At 44.9% G+C, this 14,320-nt stretch overlaps 1 protein-coding gene across 2 annotated transcripts in view; it reads right to left on the minus strand.

Annotated features, from left to right (window-relative positions):
• Positions 1–14,320, minus strand: part of LOC306818793 (zeta-sarcoglycan-like) — a 313,446-nt gene that overhangs the window by 220,196 nt on the left and 78,930 nt on the right. The window contains exon 2 of one of the 2 annotated variants that reach the window (XM_079336512.1): positions 7,586–7,659. The exons of the other annotated variant lie outside the window; for it this stretch is intronic. The gene's annotated coding sequence lies outside the window, so the exon portion shown is untranslated. The remainder of the gene's footprint in view (positions 1–7,585; positions 7,660–14,320) is intronic. 2 annotated transcript variants of the gene reach the window in all.

The following is a 14,320-nucleotide window of genomic DNA, read 5'->3' on the forward strand; positions in this document are numbered from 1 at the left end:
CCAACACCAAACAACACAGACACACACACTCTAGTGGAGCCTCATGAGTGGAAATACACACACACACACACACACACACACACACACACACACACACACACACACACAAACGCAAATATCAATTAGCAAAAGACTTACAGACGCACACACTAAAAAAACATAAAAGCAAACAGTCATCAGCAAACAGACGGGACGACACACACACAACAAATACACAAACAAACAAACAACAGGGTTCACATATGTCTCTCTCTTTCCAACACACACACACACACACACACACACACACACACCATCTGTGTTCAGCCCTAAACTGGCTCTTAAGTATCCGTGTCTTTCTAGGAGCACAATCCATTAGTTTCCAGAGAGACACAGCTTCGGTGTGTGTGTGTGTGTGTGTGTGTGTGTGTGTGTGTGTGTGTGTGTGTGTGTGTGTGTGTGTGTGTGTGTGTGTGTGTGTGTGTGTGTGTGAGAGAGCATTAGCACTGTGTTACGATGATAATGGCGTTGTGTTAAGGCCATAACAGCGTCTCGGTTGCGTGCCGGTCATGCTTTGTGCCAGCCGCTGTCGGTGACTGTGTTTGGTTGAGGGACACGGCGAGGCCATTAGCGAATCTCCTTAGTCAAATACGGACAGGAAGCAGCGCCGCAGGAAGGCGTGAGAGGCCCCCAAGGCTCACTTTGTTTTCTCAGAGACATCGGAGGAAGCGGTCAGAAATAAGTGGAAGCTCAAACAGCTGAGAGAAACAGACAGAAGAAGAGTGTGTGGCTTCTCTTTCTGTATGCAGGTGTAGCATTGTTTTGCTGTGATGTTGTTTGAGGCTGCGACATAATATCAAGCCTGTAGTTCAATTTATTTTATTTGTTGTGTGCGAGCACTTGTTGTTGTTTATTGCACTTTTGCCAGACATCTCTGGCCAATAAAATAAAGTGGCTGTTGGTGATAAATGGAAGAGCAGCTGGGGTCCAACGCTGGTTCATCTAGCAAATACACTGAACCCGTTTCAAATTCATCATATTTCCCTGCATATGCCAATTAAATATATTGGCAAGTACAGCTGCAGATTTAGTTTGCATTCATGTTTCATCTGATTCACGGGCTTAGGGAATCCATACCGTGACAAAGCACACCTAAACCCTCAAAGTCCAGTGTGTTTGGCGAGTGTGAGAGATCCGATCCTTTGCCAAGGTGTGATGACGTCATCTGTACAGAATCAATTCCTGAATTTGATTAAAACAAATTGTACGATTGCTGCAAGGGGAAAAAAAAGATCCACAGTGACAGGTCGAATGATTTATTATCGGAAGTGCATCGAATTTAGAAACAATGCAAATCAGAGACTTAGCTCTGTGGGAACTGACACTTAGGCGTGGTGACTTTAGCTAGCTAGCTTTGCAAGATGCTAAAGTGGTCAGTGCTGTTGTCTCACAGCTGGAAGGTTTACGTTCAGATCTGCGGTCAGACCGCGGCGTTTGCTCTCTGTGCATGATCCATGAGGGAGGCTCACACAGAGCACGCTTCCACCCTACAGTCCAACAGTGTGACGGCTCCGCACCGTGCTCAGGCACGTGCCACAGCCACCCGGCTGTCTTAGCAGGACACTTAAAGACCAGCATCCAAACTGCATCTTTACATTACATCCAGTGAGGAGCATGAAATGTAAACACAGATAGCCCTTCATCTCCTTCTCACTGAGTGATGACAGACAATGACGCTTGATTACTTTTCGATAGGTTATCAGAAGTCTCTCTGATCCCGTTATCTGCCCTCACACTCGATGCTTTATCTCCTGCTGTCTGGCTCTCAGTCGGCCCGCTCGTCTGTCTCGGGTTGCCTCCCGCAGGCACGCACACTCCTCTTCAGCTGACATATCGAAAAACGTCCAAAAGGCTTTTTCATTCCATTAACTTGACATATGGACCTCCGAAGACAAAATATGACGCACATGAAACCAGATTCCACATTTCCACCTTACAAAGTCTTTTTGGGGGATTTGTGGGCGTTTGGAGGAGAAAAGAAAAAGAAATATGATATTGTTAAACAAAGTTAGAGGTAACAGATGACAAATGTGTCCCGAGGCTTGTGGCCAGGGCGCAGCACATATTGACTGCACAAAGGATGGGGCGCCTCAGAGCTAATATTTCTTACTCACTGTTCATGCCGTCGCCCGCCTGCTGTTGTTTGCTTCAGTGTTTGTTGCTGTATTGGTGTATGACACAGAGAACACAAAGACAACATCCACTGCAGTCCTTTAGAACACCTGATTTCTCTCAGCACATTTCCAAGTCTAAGAGACACATGTCAAGTGTAATGCAGTTTAGTTGTTACACGACAAAGAATCTCTCTCTCTCTCTCTCTCTCTCTCTCTCTCTCTCTCATCGCCAATTTTGTTTAATCGCCCATAAGACGAATCACTTCACAGGAAATATTATAGATGAACGATGCAGGGAGAACGAGGGAGGCAGATGTGGAGAGAGTACATACAGAGAACCGTGATGGGAGGAGAGAGAGCGGGGATGACGCACTAAAGGTCAGAGGTCACAAGGGCCGCCGGGCGTGACATAAGCTATTATATCGCTCGGTACCTGGTGGATTTATGAAGATTCTTTAAAAGACATAATATAAGTACATGATAAGATTTATATTTTTTGAAAAAGTTACAAGTTCATGTTTGTTTTTGCTTTCAAATTTGAGTTCTTCAAAGACAGAAAATCAGAAGAAATCGATGCATCTCGAATGCCTCCACAAGCAGGTCTGACTTCCTGTGGACTTGGATCAGACTCTTACACGTTCAGTCTTCAGATGTGGCGATAACCTGAGAGCTTTGAGTCGAGCTGTTTGCGTTTGGTCTTTCTCATCTCTTTAATCACGCAGAGATGAGAAGGACGGCTCGTCATATTTCTCTCTTTCTTCCTCTCTTTGATTATGTTTCACCTTTTCCTTCTTCTCTGCCTTCATCATTTGTCTGTTTAGACAGGTCTAATGTGACGGGTTTAATCAGCTGGAGCTGATTTGAAGAGCGTGTGTGTGTGTGTGTGTGTGTGTGTGTGCGTGTGTGTGTGTGTGTGTGTGTGTGTGTGCGTGTGTGTGTGTGTGTGTGTTTGGTAATGGAACTCACATGTTGGAGTGGTCTTGTTAGAACATTCGAGTCCATCTATCTTGATACACATGATGATAAATGTGCAGCTGTCTCAGGTTTGTCACTATGCTCATCTTTGTGACGCGTTAGTGGATCTTGTATTGTAGCCAAGACCGGAGTGCTCCGAGGCCGAGACATTCAGGGACAGAGATAGGACCAAGGCAGGGCGAGACTGAGACGAGACCAAGACCAGAAGTATCCCTGAAAAGTGTTGTGCAGGGGGGCCCTTAAAAACCAACACCTTTTTCACCATGGAACCATGTTGCATTATCGTCTTAGATCTTCACACATTTGCAGCATTGTTATCCAGAGCGTCTGACTCTATTGTCAGTTTTAAGGACGATACAATGCACATTGTTTTGGAGCGGCGGTCTCGCCACTGTGTGAAACGTACGGGTGGAAAACAAACATGAAAGCATTTTCCTGTCCCCGTTTCCTCAAGTGCTTAAAGAAGAGCTGCAGGCACTTCCTGTCGCAGACCTCCCTGCGTGTGCACAGAGGAGCAAAAATGGGTTTTAAAAAAAACAGCGTTAGCTTGTGTTCAAGGGGTTCTAATTTGTTCTTCTTTTTGTGTCTACACAAACTGTATTGTTATTTAGCAACGAAACAAACAAAGCATCTATTGGAGACAAAATCAACAATCGACAGGAATAGAAAGCGAGACAAGAGGGAGAAGACAAAAACAATCCGTTTGGTGTTTTCTAGTGAATGCACTTACAAACTCCCTGACACACAAAGTGTTGATAGTAAAGACCGATTTGTGGAGCAGTTTCCAACACGGCATCTTTACGGCAACACTTTCTCTTAAAGGTCACTTCATCTCCTCCTCCTCTTCAGTGTAAATCAGTATCAGAGCTCCTCTTCATCATGTGTGTGAAGTGTGTTGTTGTAAATCCACTCTGATCCTGTATTTGATCATGTCTATAAACCCCTCTATTTCAGCCCTGCTCAGAACAGGCTGTTTCTGTGTCTGTAGCTTTAAATATGTAAATGAGCTGTGTCTGACCACGCCCCCTCTCTGGAAGGGCTCGGGTGTACTCGCTGCTTTCTGGCTCCATGTCCTATTGTTTACGGTGAGAAGGCAGACTCAGAGGGCAGAACAAACACCCACCTGGGGGAGGGGCTACTGCCCTTTGTGATGTCATGAAGGGAACATCATTCAATCGAGACAGTGTTCAGTTGTTGACGTATGAAGAGAAAGTTGAGGCCATCATTTATTTTACAAACGTTTTGGAAACGGGAGATCGAGATGAAAGAAGAACATGCAGCAGAAGATGCTAAACTCGCCTGTTAATTCAGTTTGTACACCAGCGAGGAGTCATAAAAAAAAGGGCAAAACCCTCCTTACGTTATTATTTATAACTGAGGAAGAAAAGACGAGGAAAAAAAACCCAGTTTGGGAGTCGATGCATGAAGAGAATGTGAACTCACACATTAACCTCTATAAGAAGCAGCTGGGTCGACACACACACAGCACTCTGGGGTGTAACTGTCATATTAGAAATGCTATCTGTAGATCATGCTCATTTATAAATCACTGTGAAATGATGACAAGTGTCACATTAAAGTGGCGGCAAAAACGTCTGTAGTGGTAACAAAGTCCTCATAGAGGAAAAACAGCCGAGGCTGCGAAAGAAACAGAGGAAATAAATAAGTGAGAGGGGTCAAGAGGAAGAGAAGTTAATGCTCGCTGGGAGAGTCAAAACTGCACATTATTTTCCATATTGTAAGGGTGAGTGGCCACAAGTCTGAGAGCAGCACTTCATCACATAAATACACAACAATCATGTGACAGGAGAGGGCAAAAAGGAGAGGAGAGCGATGCAAAATGTCAAGAGGGAGGACGGTGGCAGCAGTGAAAAGGAAGTTAATTCTCCGGGATGGAGCTAAAGCCACACATTAGCCTTTCTTGTGGAGGGGTGAGCGAGCCCAGACAGCCTCTGAATAGGAATCACAATAATTGTGCAATTGTGTTAGGACGTGAACTGAAAGATGCACTCGGAGCGAGGATGAGTAAGAGGAAGAACCCGGCTGCTGTGTCAGAGGTTTAGTTAAACAAACAGTGCTGAACAGCTCCTCCACAGGGAATCAGCCACGACGTTGCTCCTTCCATCACGGTTGGCGCAAGCATGTGGCTAACTGCAGCCAAACGGCTTCATCTGAATTCTGATGCCGTTTGTTCAGCCGTGCATGAACAAACATTGAGGCTTCTTTTTTTTTTTTTTTCAGTGGCTACGAGAAGAAGCTGTGGATGTCCAGCTCGATAACACGCATCATCCAAGTGGGATTCATTCAGTCACATATCACCTGCTGATTGGAGGAACTGTGCATCATTTTTGCGGCAATAAAATGAGGTAGAGGTACACACACACTCAACACTACCTTCTGTGACCACACACACACACAACGCCATTATCGTCATAACACAGTGCTAATGCACACACACACACACACACACACACACACACACACACACACACACACACACAGGGAAGACAATGACCATCAAACATCACAAACTTTGTGGCTAAAGTGAGAGTGCAAAAAATACTGCAGTTCCTCGAGTGTCCACTCGAGGCTGCCTCAGAAGTCTCTCACACACACACACACTCACACACACACACACACACACGTTAACATGCCTATGTTGACAGCAGACATAAACAGGTTTCCCACTATAGGTACAACATTCAGTTTTGGTCTGAGTGGCTCTCCTCATATCGGCACAGACCGATACTAACTAACTGACTAAATAAAGGGGCGTGTCTGATCCAAATAAAAGCGGGCACGTTGGAGCGGTTTGTCGGCGGGCTTCTTGACCCTCTCAGCCGATGAGAAGGCTTCCAGGAATAAACGCTGAGTAAGCATTTATCAACACTGCAGCCGCCATCGTAGAGCTTCAGAACCTGATGTCCTCACTGAGTCTGACTGTTTTCTGCTTCAGTTTATTCTTCCTCCGTCACTGATTTCACAAATCAGCAGCCGCCATAAACACAGTGATACATGTATCGGATCTGTCCCTATCGAATCAACCATAAATAAATAAATAAAAACCTACACAGTAATAAATAATAATAAAAAAGGAAATTATTTGTTCAGTTTTTTTTATTATAATCTGAATCTTTAAATCTTTATATGCTGCTTCTTAATTTGAGTACTAATAAAAAAAAAAAGGTTTTTAATAACCTCTACTCAGAGCCATGCTTTGAAAATGTGTTTTCCTAGTTGTGTTTTCTCCTCGCTGGTGTGTGTAGGATGCAGGAAGAAGAGGTGCATGTGTCGTGATCTTCACAGTGAGAAGACGAGAGAAGAGTGTGTTTCCAGCGGAGGTGTTTGCGAGCAGCGGGTCAAACGGGGCGCCATGTTCATTTTCACTTCAAGGTGTAAAAACAGAGTTTAAGGTGAAGTGGTTTGAGAGATGTCAAGTTGTTTCAGTATGCAAGTGGCAGGAAGGGAGGAGGGGGGAGGGGGGGCTTTTAAGTTAATGATGATGTCGATGGTTCAGAGCGACGGTTCGCAGCCCAAACAAACCAGTCGGAGAGATGAAAAGCAGCGATATGGAAAGAAAACAACATAATGGGGTGTTGTTGTGAAGTAACAGCAAGTGATCGAGGGGGGGGGGGAGTGCGTTCAAGAAATCTGAGAGCGATCCGGAGATCACAGAAAACTGGAGAGTGAGCGAGCGAGCGAGAGAGAGAGAGAGAGAGAGAGAGAGAGGTCTGGTCAGCTGCTGTCATGAGATGCAGCCTAAAATGGATTATAAGAAGTCTGACAACAAAGTGTGCCTTAGAGCCAGCGTGCAGGGGGAAAAAACACAGCTGCTTAATTGGGTCGACAGACAGCAAAGCTCGACAGAGAGAAACACACACTCATCCAAAATACACACACACACACACACACACACACACGGAGAGACATGCAGGCTCTCTTCAAAGACTGCTGCTTTTAAAGCCTTCCTTCCTTCATTCGTCTCCAAACGTTACACATTAAGCCGACATTCAGCCGACTTCTCAGCATAACACAACTTTTTAAAAAACCGAGCCCGATTCCTCAGATGGTTAAAAATCCGGGGTGGAACGAGCTGCAGCGATGCATTGAGCATCAGTCACACACACAAGTACACACAACGTGCAGCTTTCCTCCTTTCATGACATCAGATGCAGGATGCAGGATCTCGCTCCATCAGTGGATGCATGGCGTACAAAAGCTTCGTTATTCATGCGAAGAAGACGAGGTGTTCTTCGTGACTTCAGATGATCGATCGTTTCCTCCTTTCAGCGGCTGATAAAAGCCAGGACAGATTATTCTTTCAGTGTTCGCCTGATGTTCTTAATGTTTTCATTTCTGACTCGCTCCTCTTCCTCCTTCTTTACACCCGTCTCTTTGTATAGGACTTTTTGAATATGTCGCGGTAACATTGTGTTTGTTGATAGTAGAAAATGTACCTGATCGTCACTGTTGTCAACAGAAGAGCGGCGGTGAATCCATCAGCGTCGCTGCGCACTGACGCCTACTGCATCTGCAGACACAAAAAAAGCACCTGTGTCGAACTTTTGTTTTCTTTTCTTTCTTTTTTTTTGTGCGGCAGAAAGGCACTTGTTCAATGTGTGTGTGTGTGTGTGTGCTTGTGTGTGTGTGTGTGTGTGTGTGTGTGTGTGTGTGTGTGTGTTGCTTGTAAGGATAAAAAGAGCAAGTATCCTGTAACATGTGGGTGAGAGAAAAAAAACGTCTTAGGTTTGATGGAGTCGTTCCCCCATAATGATGACCTGAAGCTTTTTTATTTGACTAAACGTGCAGAATATTTTTGTACTGTATATTTGGTTGTTTGACAAATGACCTCGATGGTCCCTTTGTTGATCAAACTGATCAGTGTTTTTATTGCGTTTTATCTCATTCAATCAGCACAGTGCAGACATCCTCCCTCAGGACCTCCACCGTGATTTCTCATCCTGTCTTCTCCACTTCACCTCATCCCCATCTTCTAATTAATTATACCTCAGTTCCTTCAGCCCCGTCTCACACCTCCCCTCCTTATTTCTGTCCGTCTTCTCCTGCCTTCCCCAGCGACTCACGCTCGCAGAGCAGTGCGGAGGTTTTTTCGATGTTCCAGGCTCTTATGTAAGACTGCAGCCCAACCCGACTCTGCAAGCTGTGCTACTTCTGCTGTGCACCAGGCTACTGATTTCAATGCAGACACCCCTGCAACCACCAGCAGCATCAGTGTGCTGCATGATGTCATTAACCATACAGGCAACACTTTTATCACTGTAAGTAGAGGGCCATATGATTGGTTGAAAGGTTTCCCATTCTCGATAACGTTCTGCACCACTTCATTAACTCTGAAAAAGGTTTTTATTTTCACTGCTGTAAACTGACAATGGTGATTATCAGAAAAAATATTAACAATTGAATTCAATGCATGGCAACAGACGGATTGTATACTTGCTTTAAATGTTTTCTCATGGATCTGTGTGACCAAAAAAGTTCATTTTCACTCTTACTTATCAGTCAGTTAAATTATCAAAGTGTAAAACTCAACACGAGCACGGTAGCTCTGTGTAATGCACCTGCTCGCGTTACTCTATTGCTCGGATGTAAACAAGGATGTTATAGCTACTCGAATGCAGCGATGCGTTACGACATTCTGCACACGCATGTGGACTGAAACCTGCAGAATAATCGAAGGCCTGCAAGGTTTACAATGTAAACTGTAGCCGACCCGAGTTCACATGAATGACCTGCAGACGCTGCTCCCAGATATGAGAGCAGTTATCAGGTGAACAGGTGTTGCAGCGATGGAAGCGGGCAGTGGAACAGCTTCAGATAGAAGTGATTGTACCCGAGCTAAAAAGCCTCTGCATGTTTCTAATAAGCTCCAGCAGCAGAAAGCTGCTCAAACTAGGATCAATGTTGGAGATGAAACATGGAGAGAGGTTAGAACGCAGAAAGCTTTACAGACCCATGCAGAGCTGGCTAAACACTGAAGCTACAGTGTCCACCACATGCAGAGCTGGCTAAACACTGAAGCTACAGTGTCCACCACATGCAGAGCTGGCTAAACACTGAAGCTACAGTGTCCACCACATGCAGAGCTGGCTAAACACTGAAGCTACAGTGTGCACCACATGCAGAGCTGGCTAAACACTGAAGCTACAGTGTGCACCACATGCAGAGCTGGCTAAACACTGAAGCTACAGTGTCCACCACATGCTGAGCTGGCTAAACACTGAAGCTACAGTGTTCACCACATGCAGAGCTGGCTAAACACTGAAGCTACAGTGTTCACCACATGCAGAGCTGGCTAAACACTGAAGCTACAGTGTCTTCCAACAGCCTGTTTTTATTAAAACGTTGGAGGCAGAAAAAGTTTAAAACATCTGTGTTCTGATTTTTCAACAAAATACAAATCTTGAACCTTTCAGTCACTTAAAGCCGCCCAGTCATCAAACTCCTGCTTTGAATGAGTCCAGACATAAACTCTCCTGAAATGAAGCTCAACCTAATCGTGCATTCATCGTCTCACTCAATGATTCATTTCGACTTATTATAGTGAATTCCACTTAAAACGTATTTTGACTGCAGATCATAAATCTTTTCTGGGGGTTCTGGACCAACTTTACTTTTTTTTTTTTAATTTGGCAAGCGATACGTTTACTCTGAGGTTTTTTTAATTCAACGGAGACGGCGAAGACGGAGGTAACTCCAGCCAACAGTCAGAGCTGTTTCAAAAGAAAGTCAGTTCAGAGAAGTTTTGGGGTTATGTGTTGCATAATGTGCTGCATCAAATCCCGGGAATGTTTCACATGAGGAGGGCCCGAGAGAGAGAGAGGAAGAATGTGAAGTCATGGCGTGGTCCTCCAGTGTTGTTTCCTGCATTCATCGCTCTTCAAAAGTCTCATCGCTCGGACAAACTCCACATGAAACCGACGAATTATTCCGTGAAAAGGGAACATGCATGAAACCATTAATCCACAAATTGATGTCATTTTATGTTAATGTGAGGCGTTCAGTGAATATGTGATGATAAGCTGTGTTAGAAGTCTTGAGATCGCTGCCTGCGTGCAGCAGCAAGTGGGAGATCAAGTGAACACAGTGAGAAGGAATAATCACTCTGAACGCAGCTCACATCCACACAGATCATGACATGGCAGGCATTAATGATTCACAAGCAGGGAGGGATGAAAAGAGAGAGAGAGAGAGAGAGAGAGAGAGAGAGAGAGAGAGAGAGAAAAGGCGCCAGGTGGGAGGGAAAGAGGAGAGGAAGAAGGGGTGAAAAGGAAAGAGGGGGAGGAGAGGCTGGTGAGGAATAAATGGCACAGGAAAAGAAGAAGCCTCAGAGTTTTTTTCTTTTTTTTTTTGGCTTCATTTTCGCTCCGAGTCATTTCGGTCGCTTCACCCCGTGTGCTATATTTTTGGAAAGCGTGACAAGACAGAATTCAAGAACAGAGAAGATGCAGTTTGACATTACAGCAGTGTGGGAAAAAAACGCCTCATTTTCCTCATGTTCTCTGCTCCTATTTCTGTGAGTGTGGTCATGTCTACTGTGACTGACAGATTGATCTTATCGGAGAATTATCCCCCCCCCCCCAATACCCCCCCCGTGTAGTCTAAAAACATAGACTGAAGAAGAGGCTGAGCCACATTCAAAGACAAGGCAGTAAAGGGCTGCTGCCAACCCTGTCAACCCAATTACACACACACACACACACACACACACACACACACACACACTCGACACTGAAGACAGAGATGCACAAACACACACACACACACACAGTTCTGATGTTTGCTTGGTCCAGAGGGCACACACACACACACATCCACAAACACTGGCAGAGCTTCAAGGTGGCATGGCCAGGCACTGCTAGTGGCCTTGTCAACTCAAGTAACCTCCCACAGGAATCTCTGCGACACACAGCCCCGGAAGCAGGGATCATACGCGCGCGAGAGAGAGAGAGAGAGAGAGCGAGCGAGCGAGAGAGAGAGAGAGAGAGAGAAGAAAGAGAGCAACACAAGTGAGAGGATGAGCAAGGGAGAGACACGGCGAAGGGATTAGAAGTGAGAGCAATAAAGCAACAGATGGACAAAGAGAGGAAACCGAAGAGGGAGAAGGACAAGAAAGAGATTGGTGGAGTGAGCCGCAGAGAGAGAGAGAGAGAGAGAGAGAGAGAGAGAGAGAGAGAGAGAGGTGGTGGACCCAGAGAGACCATCTGCTATTATTGGGAGACTCCAGGCAAATCTTAACGTGATGCCGAGTGTGTGTGTGTGTTTGTTTATGTGTGTGTATTTCAGCGGGTGAACCAGCGTCTCTCTCTCTCTCTCTCTCTCTCTCTCTCTCTCTCTCTCTCTCTCTGTCGGCACCATAGGCTGACGTCCATGTGTGTCATTTCCTCGTTTTCAGTGACTCTGCAGAAATACTGACAGGCTCATGAAATCCATTAATACTAATCCATGAGTGTCCCTCTGTCCACTGAGAGACAGTTTGACCTCTGATCAGTCTGTTTATTCCACTTTAAAGTGGAGACATTCAAAAAGGAGGAGGAGTTTCCTCCAGCTCCAAAGTGACATCATGACTGCTGTCAGTGTGTTTTTATTCATTGGCAGGATGAGACGTACACGCTCCTCCACTCATCACACAACACTGTTAAACATCATGTGTCAGGGCGCTCTCTTGGGCCAAAGCAGATCAGGAAGTGTAAAAGTGTGTCGAGTGCTTCTGGGAAAAAAGGGAAGGAAACTCTGCTAAATGTAAACATGAGGAAGGAAAAGTCTTTTATTTTGAAAGACTTTAATCAGAGACAGATTCAACCACCGCCGTCCTCAGTCATGCACGGCCTCCCAGGAATATTGATTAATTGATTGAATGTATATTGGTGTCATGCACACAACGTGACACCGGAGACATTTTGTTGCAGTGGTTCAGTATTTCATGAAGAAGTTTCACGCTCCAGTCCAACGCAGCACGTTCTGTCTTTTTTTCCTTTACGAATAAAATCTGAAACAACAAAAGTTCTTAAAAAAGTTTTTCATAGTCGTCAAACCCAAAAAAAAAGAAAAAAAGTAAATTGAAGGTCCAAAGGAGAAGTCCTTCCTGCGTGTTATTCCTTTTGCAAAGCGTCTCGGGATAACACTTCAATGTAGGAATTGGCGCCATAAAAATAAAGATTGATTGATTAAAACGCCAACACAGCTTTTACATCCGGTGTGATTAGCATCCAAATCCGATCCATGCGCTCCCATCCAGCCAGCCTGAGTAACGGGGGGGGGGGGGCGCCGCCGAGTAACGGGGGGGGCGCCGAGTAACGGGCGCGCTGAGCTACGACCCTTCCATTGAGGGCTCATCGATTTTTAACCAGTTGACTTTAATTGCTTCAGTCATTACTTAACTACTTCCCGAGCCGAGATCCTGCCTTCGCCGTCATAAGATATAATCAATAATGAGTAATTAGACGTAGTTATGGTTATCAAACAGGCCTCTGGTTGGTGGATCCACTAAGGGCTGCAGCCAATCAAACAGAGGGAGACACTGATTTGACTCAACTTCCTGCCGTGAGTCGGCGGGTTCATCTCGACCTCCCCGAGTCCTCAGGGTGCAGCCACGCTCTAAAAATAGGCGCTCCCAGTTTCTCAATACAGACAAGGTCTTTAGAGGTCTAGATTGCTCTGTAAGCTCAATTGATCTGGCTTTATTGGCTATCGATTAGCGGCGCTGCCCCCCCCCCACAACTGGATGGGTTGGAGAAGCTGTAATGGATTACACAGGAGGATTATGGGAAATGCACAGGGGAACAACTTAGAGGAAAACGTTATCAATAAAGATCGCTGGCTAACCGCCAATTAAGAAGTCGCTGTGGACCGTCGTTTTTTGGGTTTTTAGAACGACATTAGCATGGCGAGGACGGGATCAGGACCACCCAAGTTCAACAGGGTGTCATCAAAACGCTTTCATCAAATCCAGCATGTCGTTTCTCAGCGTATTAGAACCGAAATGAGCTCAGGCTTTTTTTTTTTCCCTCTTGACGTGTCCCCACTTGACAAAAGGTATTAGCATGATTTAAAGTGTGTGTGTGTGTGTGTGTTCTCAGGAGAGGATTAATTTACCCAATTTCATTCCCCTTGGCGGGCTGCAGGATAAAAAAAAGAAAAAAAGAAAAGAAAAGAAAGTTTGAACGCTGCAGTTCAAATGTAGAATGAGATTAAATTCTGTGTGATGGTGACTTATCCAGTTTTTGTTATTTCTTTCTTTGATTCCACACTGCTGAAGAAGACACTTTCCAGAAGTGAAATTCACTTATGCCGAGTGTATAATGAAATCAGTGTGTGCTCTCTGATAACTTGAATACACATTAGGAGGCTCATTGTTGCTTTCTGCACGAGTCGAAAAGGAAACCAGGGTTACATTAACGGTATCTTAACTCCCATGAATCATTCTGTTCTCTGGAAAAATGTTAAAAAAAGCATAGCTGAAATAACTGGTGGAGGTACACACTGCAAAAAGAGTCAGCAGAAAGTTGAATTACTACCCATCACTTATTGATCCAGTGATTCCCAAAGTGGGGAAGGTGGGTCGCTGCAAGGCACATTTTGTGTCATCGAAAGGTTGACCATGCATCTACAGCAGACGCCACAGCCCGTTAAAAACACGCTGTGGACACGGGGCCTGACAGTATGTGCAGTCAGCGACGTCAGGGTTAGTGCCAATCTGCTGATTCCTGCAGCCGGCGTTCTAATGAGATGAAAATGGATCATTATTGTGAGGTGCGTTTACATCAGACAGGATTAAGGGACATCCCTGAATCTCACCATGATGAATCAACAATCTGCCACAGGGATCCTCGCAGAAGTCACCAAGCTTGAATTTCAAATTTCAACGGACCAAGATTATGAAACCGTAACGATGACAAGTGAAGACAAAGTCTGTCCAGGTCGTGGTTAATTCATCGCTTTGGAAACTGTGACTCCAAGGTCACAAACAGGAGGTCATCGTAAAACAGACACCCAATCAGATGCACAGAGGGAGAAGTCGCTTTCTTATTTATTCAACAGAATTAAAAGTTATTTGTTGCTGCTGTGATTTTTCTCAAAATTGCTAAAAAAAAAAAAACGTTTCTAAAAATTTCAACCACCGCAGGAAATAATGTCTAGATTATGCAAATAGCCACAGAAAGAGGAATTAAAAC

This window comes from Symphodus melops, assembly GCF_947650265.1.
Source record: "Symphodus melops genome assembly, chromosome: 2".
NCBI classification, from domain to species: Eukaryota; Metazoa; Chordata; class Actinopteri; order Labriformes; family Labridae; genus Symphodus; species Symphodus melops.